Genomic DNA, 14,236 nt, shown 5'->3' with positions numbered 1-14,236 from the left:
ATTGCATTGTTCCAAAAGCCACTAAATAGCTGTCCGCTTAGAATACAAAGAATGATGATCAGGCTGCAACGCTATACACTGAATGTTGCGTACACACCGGGTAAGCTGATGTATACAGCAGACACGTTGTCCAGAGCTGTTGACCCAAGTGAGCCCGCGAACACCAAAATGGATGAAAAAGTGAACGCCTACGTGGACATGATCACAAGTGCACTGCCCATAGCAGATGCAAAAATGGAGCTCATAAAGACTGAGACAAACAAAGATGAAACAATGAGACGACTGAGGAAAAGCATCTTGGATGGATGGCCCAACATGAAGCAAGACTGCTCACCTGACATGGCAGAGTACTGGAACTGCAGGGCGGAACTATCACTGGTCGAAGACATCATCTACAAAGGAAGTAAAATAGTGCTCCCAAAGAGTCTGAGAAAAGAGATGCTAAAAAGGATCCATGGAGGACATCTGGGAATCGAAAAGTGTAAGAAAAGAGCAAGAGAGGTGATGTACTGGCCACGAATCAACCAAGATGTGACAAATGAGGTGTCAAACTGCACAATATGCCTGAAATATCGAGCAAGCAATCTGGTAGAACCACTAAAGCCACACCCAGCGCCAGACAGACCTTACCAGAAGGTAGGCGCTGACCTATTCGTATGTCAAGGGAAGGACTATCTAGTAGTCACAGACTATTACTCCCTGTATCCAGAGGTGTGTAGACTGTACACCACCACTGCAGATGCTGTGATAACATGTATGAAAGCCATATTCTCCAGACATGGCGTGGCAAGCGAGGTCTTCACAGACAACGGACCCCAGTTTTACAATGCAAGTTTCCGACACTTTGCCAAAGAGTGGGACTTTGTCCACACAACGTCAAGTCCTCACTTTCCACAGTCCAATGGACTGATGGAAAAATCAGTCCAGACAGTGAAAAGACTGATGTACAAGGCAAAAGACAGTGGAACTGACTTCTACCAGAGCATGCTTGTATACCGCACAACGCTGCTCGAGTGTGGTATGTCACCAGCCCAACTCCTTATGGGACGTCTGCTAAGGTCAAACCTACCCATCCCGGAGAACCTCCTGAAAACAAAAGAGGGGGAGAAAGTGAGGAAGTTCAAAGAACAACAGAAAGAAAAGCAAAAGTACTACTATGACAGAGGAACACAAAACCTACCTGAACTCCACACTGGTGACCAAGTAAGGTTCAAAGACAAAAGAAACATATGGACTCAGAGAAGGGAACTGTCCTGAGTGAAGTTCAACCAAGATCATACACCATTCAAACAAATGAGGGTGCTGTTCTGAGAAGAAATCGTCGAGATCTTCTCATGGGACCAGCCACAGCAGGTCAAAAGACTGATACTGTTGAACAACCTGATCACACAGCAGGTCAAAAGATTGATACTGTTGAACAGCCTGATCACACAGCTGAGAAATCATCATCTGAGGCAACAACTCAGATTCAAGGACAATCAATCAGAAAATCCTCAAGACGCGTGAAGCCTCCTGAGAGACTCATTGAGCAAGTTTAAGGACTATTGTTATAGAAGGAAGTAATGTTATCTTATTCTTTCTTCAAGTTCTAGGTATTTACATATTTCATGTGAACACACAAAACAAGGTTAAAAAACCTTGATCATGATAATGATAATGTAAGTTCATTAAGTGTTACAGTTAAAATGCAGAGTAATACAAAGAAAACATGTGGTTAGATAAAAGTAAAATACTTTTGTTTTAAGAAAGGGAGATGTAATGATATCAACAAATAGTGATGGTATTTGCCTGTTTGATTATGATGCCTTACCAGCATATTTGCCTGTTTGATTATTTATGCCTGACCAGCAGAGGGCATGTGAGAGAGACAGAGTTTCGTTTTGGTTTCGTTTTAGATGGATCTCTAAGATGGTGTCTCCTGTAATGCTGTTAACTGAGTTGAACATACTTTAGATTAAAAGACATTCTCATTCAATCAATGTGTCGTCATTGAACCCACATACAAAGCAATACATGGTGTCAGAAGTGATTGAAAGAGATGAAGAGGAAAAATCTGAAGTTAAATCAGCTCTCCACATATTAGCAAGCCAAAAGAGAACATCGTTACTTACCATTGGAGAATAGCTAACGAAGTGAAAAAATGGTAGGATTACACCCACCAGTGAAGCTTCAGTTGACAGGTAATGTGGCTGAAAATTGGAGGAGGATTAAACAACGTTTGGAGTTGTATTTAGCGGCAATCGGAGCTGACGAGAAAAGTGATAAAATGAAAGCGTCAGTGTTCTTACATGTCGTGGGTGATGAAGCGCTGGAGGTGTATAATAACTTCACATTCGCTGCTGATGGAGACAAAATGAAGTTGGATAAAATAATGGAACAGTTTGAGGCCTACTGCATGCCTAAACGTAACGTGACGTTTGAGAGGCACAGATTTTTCACATGTGTACAGAAAACGGGAGAGACTATTGATCAGTATGTGACTGAACTGAGAAACTGAAGCAAAACATGTGAATTTGGGGGACTGACAGACTCGCTGATAAAAGACAGACTGGTGTGTGGTATTCCAGATAATGGTCTAAGGGAAAGACTGCTAAGAGAGCAAGATCTAGACCTGGGAAAAGCCATAGCACTGTGTAGGGCTACAGAGACTGTGAAGTCACAGGCAAAGGAGCTGTTCAGTAACAGTAGCTGCAACGTGGATGCAGTGAGTAAGAACGGACACAAACCGTTTAACAAAAAGAGCGCCAATGTGAAAAAAGAGGCGTGGCCAGCGAACAAAAATGATAGGGGCAATCGAAAGTCATGTAGTCGATGCAGTACACAGCATCCACCAAAAAAGTGTCCAGCATATGGTAAAAAATGCAATAGTTGCAACAAAAACAACCATTATGCCCGTTGCTGTAAGAACCAAGCACAACAAAGCAAGGTCCATACAGTAGATGAAAGCGAGATAGAGGAGTTCAATGTGGATGTTGTGTCTGAAAACAAAAAAGAAAAAAGAGACTGGATGTTGACACTAAAAATGAATGACATACACATTCCATTTAAATTGGATACTGGAGCACAAGTTAATGTGATATCAGAGACTGATTTTAAGAAAATTAGACCCAGACCAAAGATACATGGAATAAAAGTGAAAGTGACAGGATACTCAGGTACTGATATACCAGTGAAAGGAAGATGCATTGTCAAAGTGACACACAAGGACAGAGAGCACACGATAGCATTAGTCGTGGTGCCAAAGGATGTGCAAGCCATACTAGGTTTAATAGCCTGTGTGAGACTGAACCTGGTAAAGAGAGTCCTCGTTGTGGAAAGCGAAGGAGAGACAGTCTATGATGAACTCATGAAAGAGTACAATGACCTATTTCAGGGTCTAGGATGCCTTCCAGGAGAACACATGATCAGAGTAGATAAAAGTATGCCAACGGTCATACATCCATGCAGAAAAGTTCCGTTTGCTCTTCAAAAGCAACTGAAGGCAGAGTTGGACAGGATGGAAAGCCTGAACGTGATTCAGAAGATAGATGAGCCAACTGAGTGGGTGAGTTCCCTCGTCATTGTGGACAAAAAGAATGGAAAGCTCAGAATTTGCCTGGATCCAAGAGATCTAAACAGAGCAATAAAGAGAGAGCACTTCAAGCTTCCTACACGTGAGGAAATCATGTCACAGTTTGCAAATGCAAAGTATTTCAGCAAGTTAGATGCATCATCAGGATTTTGGCAGATGAAACTGGAGGAGGCAAGTTCAAGACTGTGCACGTTCAACAGTCCATTTGGCAGATACAGATTCCTAAGGTTACCATTTGGCATTGCCTCAGCTCCTGAAGTGTATCACAAAACTATCCATATGATCTATGAGCACCTGGAGGGAGTTGATACATCAATGGATGACATCATAGTATGGGGAACCACGAGAACTGAGCATGACGAGAGACTGAAAAAAAGTGCTGGAAGCAACAAGGAAAACAAACCTGAAGCTGAATAGAGAGAAATGCCAGTTTGGGGTGACAGAACTGACATTCGTGGGAGATATCCTTAGCGGTGAGGGCATCAGACCAGATCCCAGAAAGGTGTCCGCCATTGAGAATATGCCAAAGCCACAATGCAAAAAGGACGTGCAGAGGTTTAATGGAATGATCAACTACATGGGTAAATTCATATCCAACCTCTCAGAAAAGATGGCGCCACTGAGAAGACTAACTGAAAAGAACATAGAATGGGAATGGAATTATGAGCATGAGAAGTCATGGAGCAATCTAAAGAAACTGCTCACAGAGGAACCAGTTCTGAGGTTTTATGACCCAGCGAGACCCATCAAGATATCATCAGATGCATCACAGAGTGGGCTCGGTGCCGTTCTTCTGCAAAAATATGACTACTGGCAACCTATTGCATATGCATCACGCTCAATGGCAGACGCGGAGATGCGATATGCTCAAATAGAAAAGGAGCTGCTCAGCATCACATACGCCTGTGAAAGATTTCACCAGTTTGTGGCAGGACAAGCAATCAGTGTAGAGACTGACCATAAGCCCTTGATTGCATTGTTCCAAAAGCCACTAAATAGCTGTCCGCTTAGAATACAAAGAATGATGATCAGGCTGCAACGCTATACACTGAATGTTGCGTACACACCGGGTAAGCTGATGTATACAGCAGACACGTTGTCCAGAGCTGTTGACCCAAGTGAGCCCGCGAACACCAAAATGGATGAAAAAGTGAACGCCTACGTGGACATGATCACAAGTGCACTGCCCATAGCAGATGCAAAAATGGAGCTCATAAAGACTGAGACAAACAAAGATGAAACAATGAGACGACTGAGGAAAAGCATCTTGGATGGATGGCCCAACATGAAGCAAGACTGCTCACCTGACATGGCAGAGTACTGGAACTGCAGGGCGGAACTATCACTGGTCGAAGACATCATCTACAAAGGAAGTAAAATAGTGCTCCCAAAGAGTCTGAGAAAAGAGATGCTAAAAAGGATCCATGGAGGACATCTGGGAATCGAAAAGTGTAAGAAAAGAGCAAGAGAGGTGATGTACTGGCCACGAATCAACCAAGATGTGACAAATGAGGTGTCAAACTGCACAATATGCCTGAAATATCGAGCAAGCAATCTGGTAGAACCACTAAAGCCACACCCAGCGCCAGACAGACCTTACCAGAAGGTAGGCGCTGACCTATTCGTATGTCAAGGGAAGGACTATCTAGTAGTCACAGGCTATTACTCCCTGTATCCAGAGGTGTGTAGACTGTACACCACCACTGCAGATGCTGTGATAACATGTATGAAAGCCATATTCTCCAGACATGGCGTGGCAAGCGAGGTCTTCACAGACAACGGACCCCAGTTTTACAATGCAAGTTTCCGACACTTTGCCAAAGAGTGGGACTTTGTCCACACAACGTCAAGTCCTCACTTTCCACAGTCCAATGGACTGATGGAAAAATCAGTCCAGACAGTGAAAAGACTGATGTACAAGGCAAAAGACAGTGGAACTGACTTCTACCAGAGCATGCTTGTATACCGCACAACGCTGCTCGAGTGTGGTATGTCACCAGCCCAACTCCTTATGGGACGTCTGCTAAGGTCAAACCTACCCATCCCGGAGAACCTCCTGAAAACAAAAGAGGGGGAGAAAGTGAGGAAGTTCAAAGAACAACAGAAAGAAAAGCAAAAGTACTACTATGACAGAGGAACACAAAACCTACCTGAACTCCACACTGGTGACCAAGTAAGGTTCAAAGACAAAAGAAACATATGGACTCAGAGAAGGGAACTGTCCTGAGTGAAGTTCAACCAAGATCATACACCATTCAAACAAATGAGGGTGCTGTTCTGAGAAGAAATCGTCGAGATCTTCTCATGGGACCAGCCACGGCAGGTCAAAAGACTGATACTGTTGAACAACCTGATCACACAGCAGGTCAAAAGATTGATACTGTTGAACAGCCTGATCACACAGCTGAGAAATCATCATCTGAGGCAACAACTCAGATTCAAGGACAATCAATCAGAAAATCCTCAAGACGCGTGAAGCCTCCTGAGAGACTCATTGAGCAAGTTTAAGGACTATTGTTATAGAAGGAAGTAATGTTATCTTATTCTTTCTTCAAGTTCTAGGTATTTACATATTTCATGTGAACACACAAAACAAGGTTAAAAGACCTTGATCATGATAATGATAATGTAAGTTCATTAAGTGTTACAGTTAAAATGCAGAGTAATACAAAGAAAACATGTGGTTAGATAAAAGTAAAATACTTCTGTTTTAAGAAAGGGAGATGTAATGATATCAACAAATAGTGATGGTATTTGCCTGTTTGATTATGATGCCTTACCAGCATATTTGCCTGTTTGATTATTTATGCCTGACCAGCAGAGGGCATGTGAGAGAGACAGAGTTTCGTTTTGGTTTCGTTTTAGATGGATCTCTAAGATGGTGTCTCCTGTAATGCTGTTAACTGAGTTGAACATACTTTAGATTAAAAGACATTCTCATTCAATCAATGTGTCGTCATTGAACCCACATACAAAGCAATACAAGGTCCAGGATACTGCTTTCTCTTGTTGGTGCTCTAACAAGTTGATCAGTCCGTTGTTTGATGTAGCCTCCAATAACTTCTCCGCAGCTTCCTGAGATGCAGAACACCTCCTTGGAACAACCTATCTCAACATTGGCAGATTACTTCTGTCATCATCAGCATCAGTGCCCTTGAAAAAATCTCACCTTGGTCCTCAGAATCCCAACACAATCAGCCCCAACACTAGCATCACTGGACACACCAGTAGCACTAACATCCACACCAACCTTCTCCACTATCAACTGATGCTGCACTGGACACAGGGCTTCAGCACCTGTGCGCATTGCTGCTCGAGATGCCAGCAATGGTTTCAACTTGTTCGGATTTGCTTCACTTAACACTGAACACCCTGGCTGCCACATGATGCACCAGGTTGGCACCACCCCACACCAGCACCATAAAGCATCCATACAATGTCCAAGCCATTCCTTTCCCAGGTGGGGGGGGGGGCGTTATGTCTCACCATTCACTGGAACTCACTAAGACACTTTCAAAGCTGCACACAAAACTGTCCAAGAAGACAAAGTGCTAACAATAAGGGTTTCATTGCTTGACAACAAAATAACAGAAAGTTTACATGAACATTTGCTAAAACATCCAAATGCCTACCCCTTTGTGTTGTTAGTTGGTATGATTGCACTAGGATGAAGGTGAGTGTGAGGGGTGGCTGGTGAGATGGGGAAGTGATAATGTAGATAGAGAGGGCTAGTGGAGATGTAAGGTAAGTTGGTGTGAGTAAGGATGTGTAGGAGTAGGGAAGGCAGAGTGATGGGGATGTGATGTGTGGCACAGGAGGATGACGTTGAGTGTGGCTTTGCAGTAACATTTCGTGATCTACTGAGGTTATTGAAAGATTTGCACCATTGCAGCCTGGTCCTCCTGATGACATCTCTGCTTGTGTCCTCCTGTACAATGTGCAAACAGGCTGCGTTGGTCTCCTGTGTAGGGGGTTTTGGCATGTGTGCCCAGTCAGCTCTGCCCTGACTGTCTCTGAGTGGTTCGAATCGCTCCACACCCCCTGGGTTCTAGACACCGGATTAGGTACAGGCGGCGATACAGAAAATCGAGTAGACAAGTGGTTTGGTGCAAGAAAACCAAATTTTATCAAAAGGCTGAATAAAACACAATACTACTGAGAATTACTGGTATAGTTACAGGCATAAAACAGTTAATACACTTACATGGGAATGGGGAACACACGGCACATCAAGGGAAACAAATACATTAAAAAAAAACTTATCCTTATCACACCCCCTATACCTAACTAGACTAAGCTATGAGGGGCCAGGAATTCATGCTCACCAATTCAAAACCTGTTGCTTTAGATGGTGGGGTTTGAGGTCCGCTCTTTCTGTCCTTTGGGGTATCCCATCACCACATGGTCACAGGGCGTGGCGCTGAAGTTGTTTGTGCGAGGCACCCTCTCTTTTTCTCCGTTTATGTCTTCGTCGAGTGCTTCTTCGATGAGCCTTCTTCTCCTTCGGGCGGTCGCCGACGGTATTGCTGTGGTCGGGGGTCAATTAACGGTCTTTACCGTCTAATGATTTTGCTATCCATGCTTCGAACACCAGCTTATTCTTCAACTGGGCTATTACTGTCCATGTGACAAACGCCAGCTTATAACTAGGCCGTTTGTCTTGATTTTGCTTCCCATTCTTCGAACACCAGCATATTCTTAAATTGGGGTTTTACTGTCCATGCATGTAATGCCAACTTATTCACCAAATGCCAGCTTATAACTAGGCGTTTGTTCCCCAACGCGTCTTTCGCTGCCCTTCTCTGCTCTTGTCGGTTTATCATATTCTTCGTCTCGTCTCGTCTCGTCTGCCCGTTTGTGGCCTGTGTGTCCTGTGTGGTTTCGAACTCGGGTCTCGTTCTCCTCCCGCGTTGGGCCCTCGGTGTAGTAATGGGCGTACTTGCTGCTGAGTGGCGCGGGGAGTGAGAAGAGAGCCCACCACAAGGTCAAGGCATGAGAAAACTAAGAGCAAGAGCTAAGAGCAAAGAGCAAGCACGATAAGAGAGCTAAGAGACCGATCACTACCAATGGGCCTACAATTATACCCAATTCTTCATTCCTTATCTGTGCGCCAAATCAGGTCAGTCCTTTGTCTAACTTTTGGTGGGCTCATTTAAACTGATTACAGCCATTTACTTTAACGACTCCTGAAATGGTTGTCTCTGTGTTTTAATGGTTTCGATGTCCTGGCTGTTGGTTATGTATGAAACTTAATCGGGTTTTTCTGACTTGATGACTTCTGTGAGCTGTTACCGATTAAATATGCAGAAACCTAATGGCCTTGATTGAGGCCCATTCTAACCTGATCTGTTTCAAGGCGAATGGAATGCATATTCTGTGTTTGCTTTAACTGTCTGGCTCCACAAAGCCTCTTCACAGATTTATGCATTTTAAGTTTCGTTTCAGGTTTGAAAAAGGTGCCTGCCTGTTTGCAGAGCCTTGCTTTTAAAATCCGGTACTTTTGGTCACGAGGTTGCAGAAGCCATTTTGGGTACCCTGCCTTTTCATAACTTATCCATACAGGGTCCCTTTATCCATAACTTTGGGGAATGTGGGAATTTTGAGAACCCTACACTCCCCCCTGTTGATACTAAACTTGCTTTAAGTATCATCCTGATAAGGTGAGCAAAATTTCCGACCCTCCACAGTCAATCTTCCCCTGCAATTACCTATCTAAGATACCCACGACACATGCATTTCCCATTCTGTAAAATGCAGTGTACATAAGCATACATAGAATAATTACAGTCGTTTACACACATCCAAGCATGGAGGGGGTCCAACACCCCTGCACCACTTGGTACACATCATCTTTATTACAAACAACATGTTGAAAATCTTTATTAAAAACAACAAAACACAAAAAAAATAACAATCTTTAATCAATAATACAAAGAACTAATTCAAACAGGTGTATCTCCCTCCACCTTGACATAATGTTCCTTCCAGGTCCCTTGGTTTCAGATTTCGAGTATTTGACCTTTTCCCTTGCACTGAATGCATACTAGGTACAATACTATCCCCAACTGGCAAACCACGAGAATGTGGGAAGCCAGTCTGATCCACGAAGGGACCTCTATATTACTAAAAATGTCCCACAAGGGTGGAACTAAAATGTCCAATATCTTAGCCCCTTTCTCTAGTGTTTTCTGCTCCAGAGTGTAAAAATGTTTCTGTGAAACTATGACTGCTTTGAGTATTTTGGTAAGGTGTTCTGGGAAAGGGGGAATTTTGTAGCTGAAATGCGCTACATACTTCTGTAGATTGGTAAAATTCTCTTTTACAGTGAGGTGAACAGTGGAGGGTTCAGGAATGGGGACAATTCATTCCTGGGCCACTTGAACTTCTGCCTCGGGTTTAAAGCAGAAACTGCTGTCACTAACCAAACACCAGCTATGTTGTCCATGCTGGTAGTGGGGTGCTCCTGTGGTGACGCAATATGTCCCACCTCCTATATATGCTACCTGCGGGGGAACATGGCCTTGTGCCATTGCCTCCATGGAACAATTTATAGGTTTCGCGCCAGCAGCTCTGAACCCACACTGTGGTTTTGAATAGGCGTTCAAGTGCTGGGGACACAGGATTATGTGTGCTCCCCAGCTCCGGCACTCCGAGAGGTCAGTACCTGTCATAGTGTGCTCCCACTTTATGACATAAGGTGGGACCGCTGTGAAACGAATGTGTGCACCCCCTTGAATGATTCCAATGTTCTCGACCCTGTATACCGGCATGGGTCGGGCTGTCCTACTCATCACCGGCATCCTAACTACTATACCCATGATGGTGTGGTTGGACCATCCACAATCCACTGGGACTGGGTAGGCTTCTGAAGCTAGCCGGAGTTGGCATGGGCTTAATGCATTCTCAAATGGATGGAGGGCTGCAAGGTGCTTGTTGCTGATCCAGGAGGGGACTAAACCCTGTTTTAAATCCTTCAGATTACTGCGGCCCTCGCCCAGCAACCACACCCCGTACAGCACGCACACCTCGTTCTGTGCAGCCTGGTCGGAAGCATTTCTGTCCTCCCTTATGAGGGCATTTACGGTCTTTCCGTGCTTCTCTAGCTCAGCTATAACTTCTTTTAAATGGACCATCATGGCCTGGTCCTCATGTAACTCCGATCCCACTACTTTGTTCTCATCCATTAGGATTTTCTTGAACTGAGTTTTTAAACCATTTATCTGGGTCTGTAATTCTATGTCATCGAAACTGTTGATGACAGAGGACCCTGTGTTAAATGCAGTAAAAACATCATTCCATGCTCCCCTTCTTTTCCTCCCCATATTACCCAAAAACTCATGGTGTGTGGTGTACAGTTCTGTTTTGTCAACATTGGCAAAATTGAACTCGTAAAATTTTCTGAACATGTCCTTTAATAGGGCCTGGTATAGCTGCTCTGTCTCTTTGGGGCACCACTCCGGTAAGTGTACCTCAGTGAGGTTTAAAATCATGGAGGCTACCCCATAGTGTACCCCCTGGTACAGCACCTGATCCGTAGGCACTAGTACCAACCCATTCCCTGGTCCCTTGGTGGTGGCGGGGCACCCTTCCCTATGTGTCCTCGCTGCCTGCATCGTGGGCAGGGGCTTTCGGGAGTGGGTCACAAGCTCAGTTGCATTGACTGGGATCGGGGAGTATGGGACCGTGCACGTCTTCAGGCTGGTATCCCACTTCATCCCCTCCCCGGCATCTTGTCACTGCCAGTGGAAAATGATGGATATGCTTGTGGGGCAGACCCTCTCTGACCCCCACATACAGACATAAATCCCTTGATCCGGTTCCCACCACTTGTCCCAACACACACTTAATCCCCCGTGAGTCCCTGTAATCGTCCGGTGGGTTTTGTTCCCCAACCGTTCCCACTCGACTTCGGGGATCCTCATGTCTTTGCTCAGCTTTCTGAGCCACCACCCCTATCCAAAGGAATGTGTCCCTTGCACGTTAAACATACACGTTTCCCTACGGTGACGCTAACCCTTGTGGTAATGACCTGTACCCTGGGGCACAGGAGGGAGGCCTTCCCGTATGTGAACCTGGTCTGGCTGGAGTACTGAGACGAATTGGACCCCAGCCACCCTGGCCACCTTCCCTCGTGGACGTAGACGGCGGTCTCCTCCACGTCCCATTTGCCACTTCCATCGGTTACTCTAGCTGCTCTTTCTCCTGAGCACCCATAGATGTGGGATTCCTCCACGTCACCTCGCTTTCCAATGCTCAGTCCTATCAGGGCGAGTAGGATTATGCCCCCCTTCATCCTGAAACTCTTTCTGCAGAAGATACAAGAGCATATAGCCAGGTCCCCAGGAGATTCTCTGGCTTGGGCGAAGCATAGTCGGGTCTCGCGACCTCGACTCAAATACACACTCTCTTAACAGATTATTACTGATTTAAAATGACCCATCACCTTATTTAATACTTAAGCTAAACACCCAAACTTAAAAATACCTAAACTTAAATTATCTAAACTTACATTACCTAAACTATATACATCCGCCGCCCGTCTCCGGGCAGCCAGCCTAATCCCTGTTTGGGCTGCGGCACACCGCTCCCTTCGGCGTGACCGCACTGTCCTGCACTTCCGGTCCCTCGCAGCCTGTAGCTGCTGGCTGGGGACCCCTGTCTTTGAACTTACCCCTGACTCGGGAGGCTGCCCCTTTAAAATGGGGAGCCGGTGACCATGGTTTCCTTGGCTGGGGCGTCCGTGGGGACCTTCTAGGGACTTTGGCGGGTGGGGTTTTCTTGGCTGGTGGGCCTTTAACCCGAACCGTTGCCCCCTCCGGTGCGGTAAGTGTTGTGTCCGTGTGTTAATAGAGACACTGAAGACAGGAGTTGGTTTCACAGGTGTTTACTGAACAAAGTCTGGAGGGGAACTAACTGATACAACACAATATACAGGCTTATATAGCCCGAGTGGCCATTACCAGCATTACAGTACACAGGGGGCTCTTAAAGGCACATATACTACAATTCCTCCCCTTTTAGCCAACCAGTACATAATATTTTAAGTAATCATTAATTACATGTTACAAGAAAAATAATCTACACATTGCTGCAGTTAATCAATTATAAGTCAGTCTCTCTGGAGGCTTCCTGACTCGGTCCGGATAACGCCTCGGTGGTGTAGTAGTTTCTGGTGGTGTAGTAGGTTCTTTTGGCAAGGCTGATTCGGCTTGAATGCCAGTGTCGGGTTCATCGGGTTCCAGTATCACCGGATCGGAGGTAGATACTATGGGTATCTCTACTTCATCATTAGGCGTATAGAGTTGTGGTGTAGGTTGTCCCTTTTCAGATGACTCTATGATTTGGTCAGCATGGCGCCTTATTATGCTTTCTCCAATGTCCACGGTATACATCAGCGGTCCTAGTCGTGTGCAGATAGTTCCAGGCTGCCATTTTTCGGTACGGTAGTCCCGGGCCAAAACTTGTTGACCTATCTGGAAGGTTCTAGTTGGCCTTTCATTCATGCCTTGAAATTGCCGGTTCTCCACGTCCCTTCTGATGTTTGGCTTGATCAAATCCAGCCGGCATCTTAGGTTTCTATTGAAGAACATCATGGCGGGAGTTTGGTTTGTAACCATATGTGTTGCATTCCTGTATGCAAACAAGAAGTTATCCACCTTATGCTGAAGTTTCATGTCTTCATTACCCATGGCCTTTATGGCCTTCTTGAAGTTCTGGACAAACCTTTCAGCCAATCCATTGGTGGCGGGATGGTATGGGGCGGACGTGTAGTGCTTAACCCCATTGTTTTTTAAGAACTTCCTGAATTCTTCGGACACAAATTGCGGTCCATTATCAGAACAGATCTGTTCAGGCAGCCCATTCCTGGCAAATATGGTCCTTAATACTGTGATGGTTTTTTCCGTGGTGGTGGAGGACATCTTTATTACCTCCGGCCACTTGGAGTGTGCATCAACCGCGATTAAGAACATTGAGTCCATAAATGGACCAGCAAAGTCGATGTGTACCCTTTGCCATGGAGATGAGGGCCACTCCCATGGATGTAGAGGGGCTTGTGGTGGAGCGTTTTGGACCTTCTGGCATCCTAGGCAGCTCTTGGTCATTTCTTCGATGTCTCCATCGATACCTGGCCATCATACAAACGCCCTGGCTGGGTTCTTCATTTTCACTCCACCCAGGTGTCCCTCGTGAAGCTCCTTTAGAACTTTATCCTGGAGTTTGGGTGGAATCACCACTCTGGATCCACACATCAAGGTTCCTCGGCACGCTGACAGCTGTTCTCTTCTTTGCGAGAATGCTGGCAACAGTGGTTTGCCATGTGCTGGCCATCCCTTCACTGTTAAATCGTAGACTTGTGAGAGAGTCGGGTCATTTCTAGTTTCCCTTTCAATGGCAGAATTTGTTACTGGTAGACATTCGACTATGGTAGAGTGGAAAATCTCCACTGGGTCTATGGTAGGTGCCTCTTCTACCGTTGGCAACGGTAGGTGCGATAAACCATCAGCATTCCCATGCTGTTTTGATCCTTTGTATTCTATGTTATATTGGTGAGCCCCTAGAAAAAGGGACCACCTCTGTAGCCTTTGCGCTGTCATAATGGGAACACCCTTTTTAGGGTTGAATATGGAGATGAGGGGTTGATGGTCAGTCAAAAAGGTAAATTTT

This window comes from Somniosus microcephalus, chromosome 2 (assembly GCF_052327205.1).
Source record: "Somniosus microcephalus isolate GS21.2 chromosome 2, FLI_Smic_1.0, whole genome shotgun sequence".
NCBI classification, from domain to species: domain Eukaryota; kingdom Metazoa; phylum Chordata; class Chondrichthyes; order Squaliformes; family Somniosidae; genus Somniosus; species Somniosus microcephalus.
The sequence above is the reverse complement of the archived record's forward strand: the minus strand, read 5'-3'. Positions refer to the sequence as shown.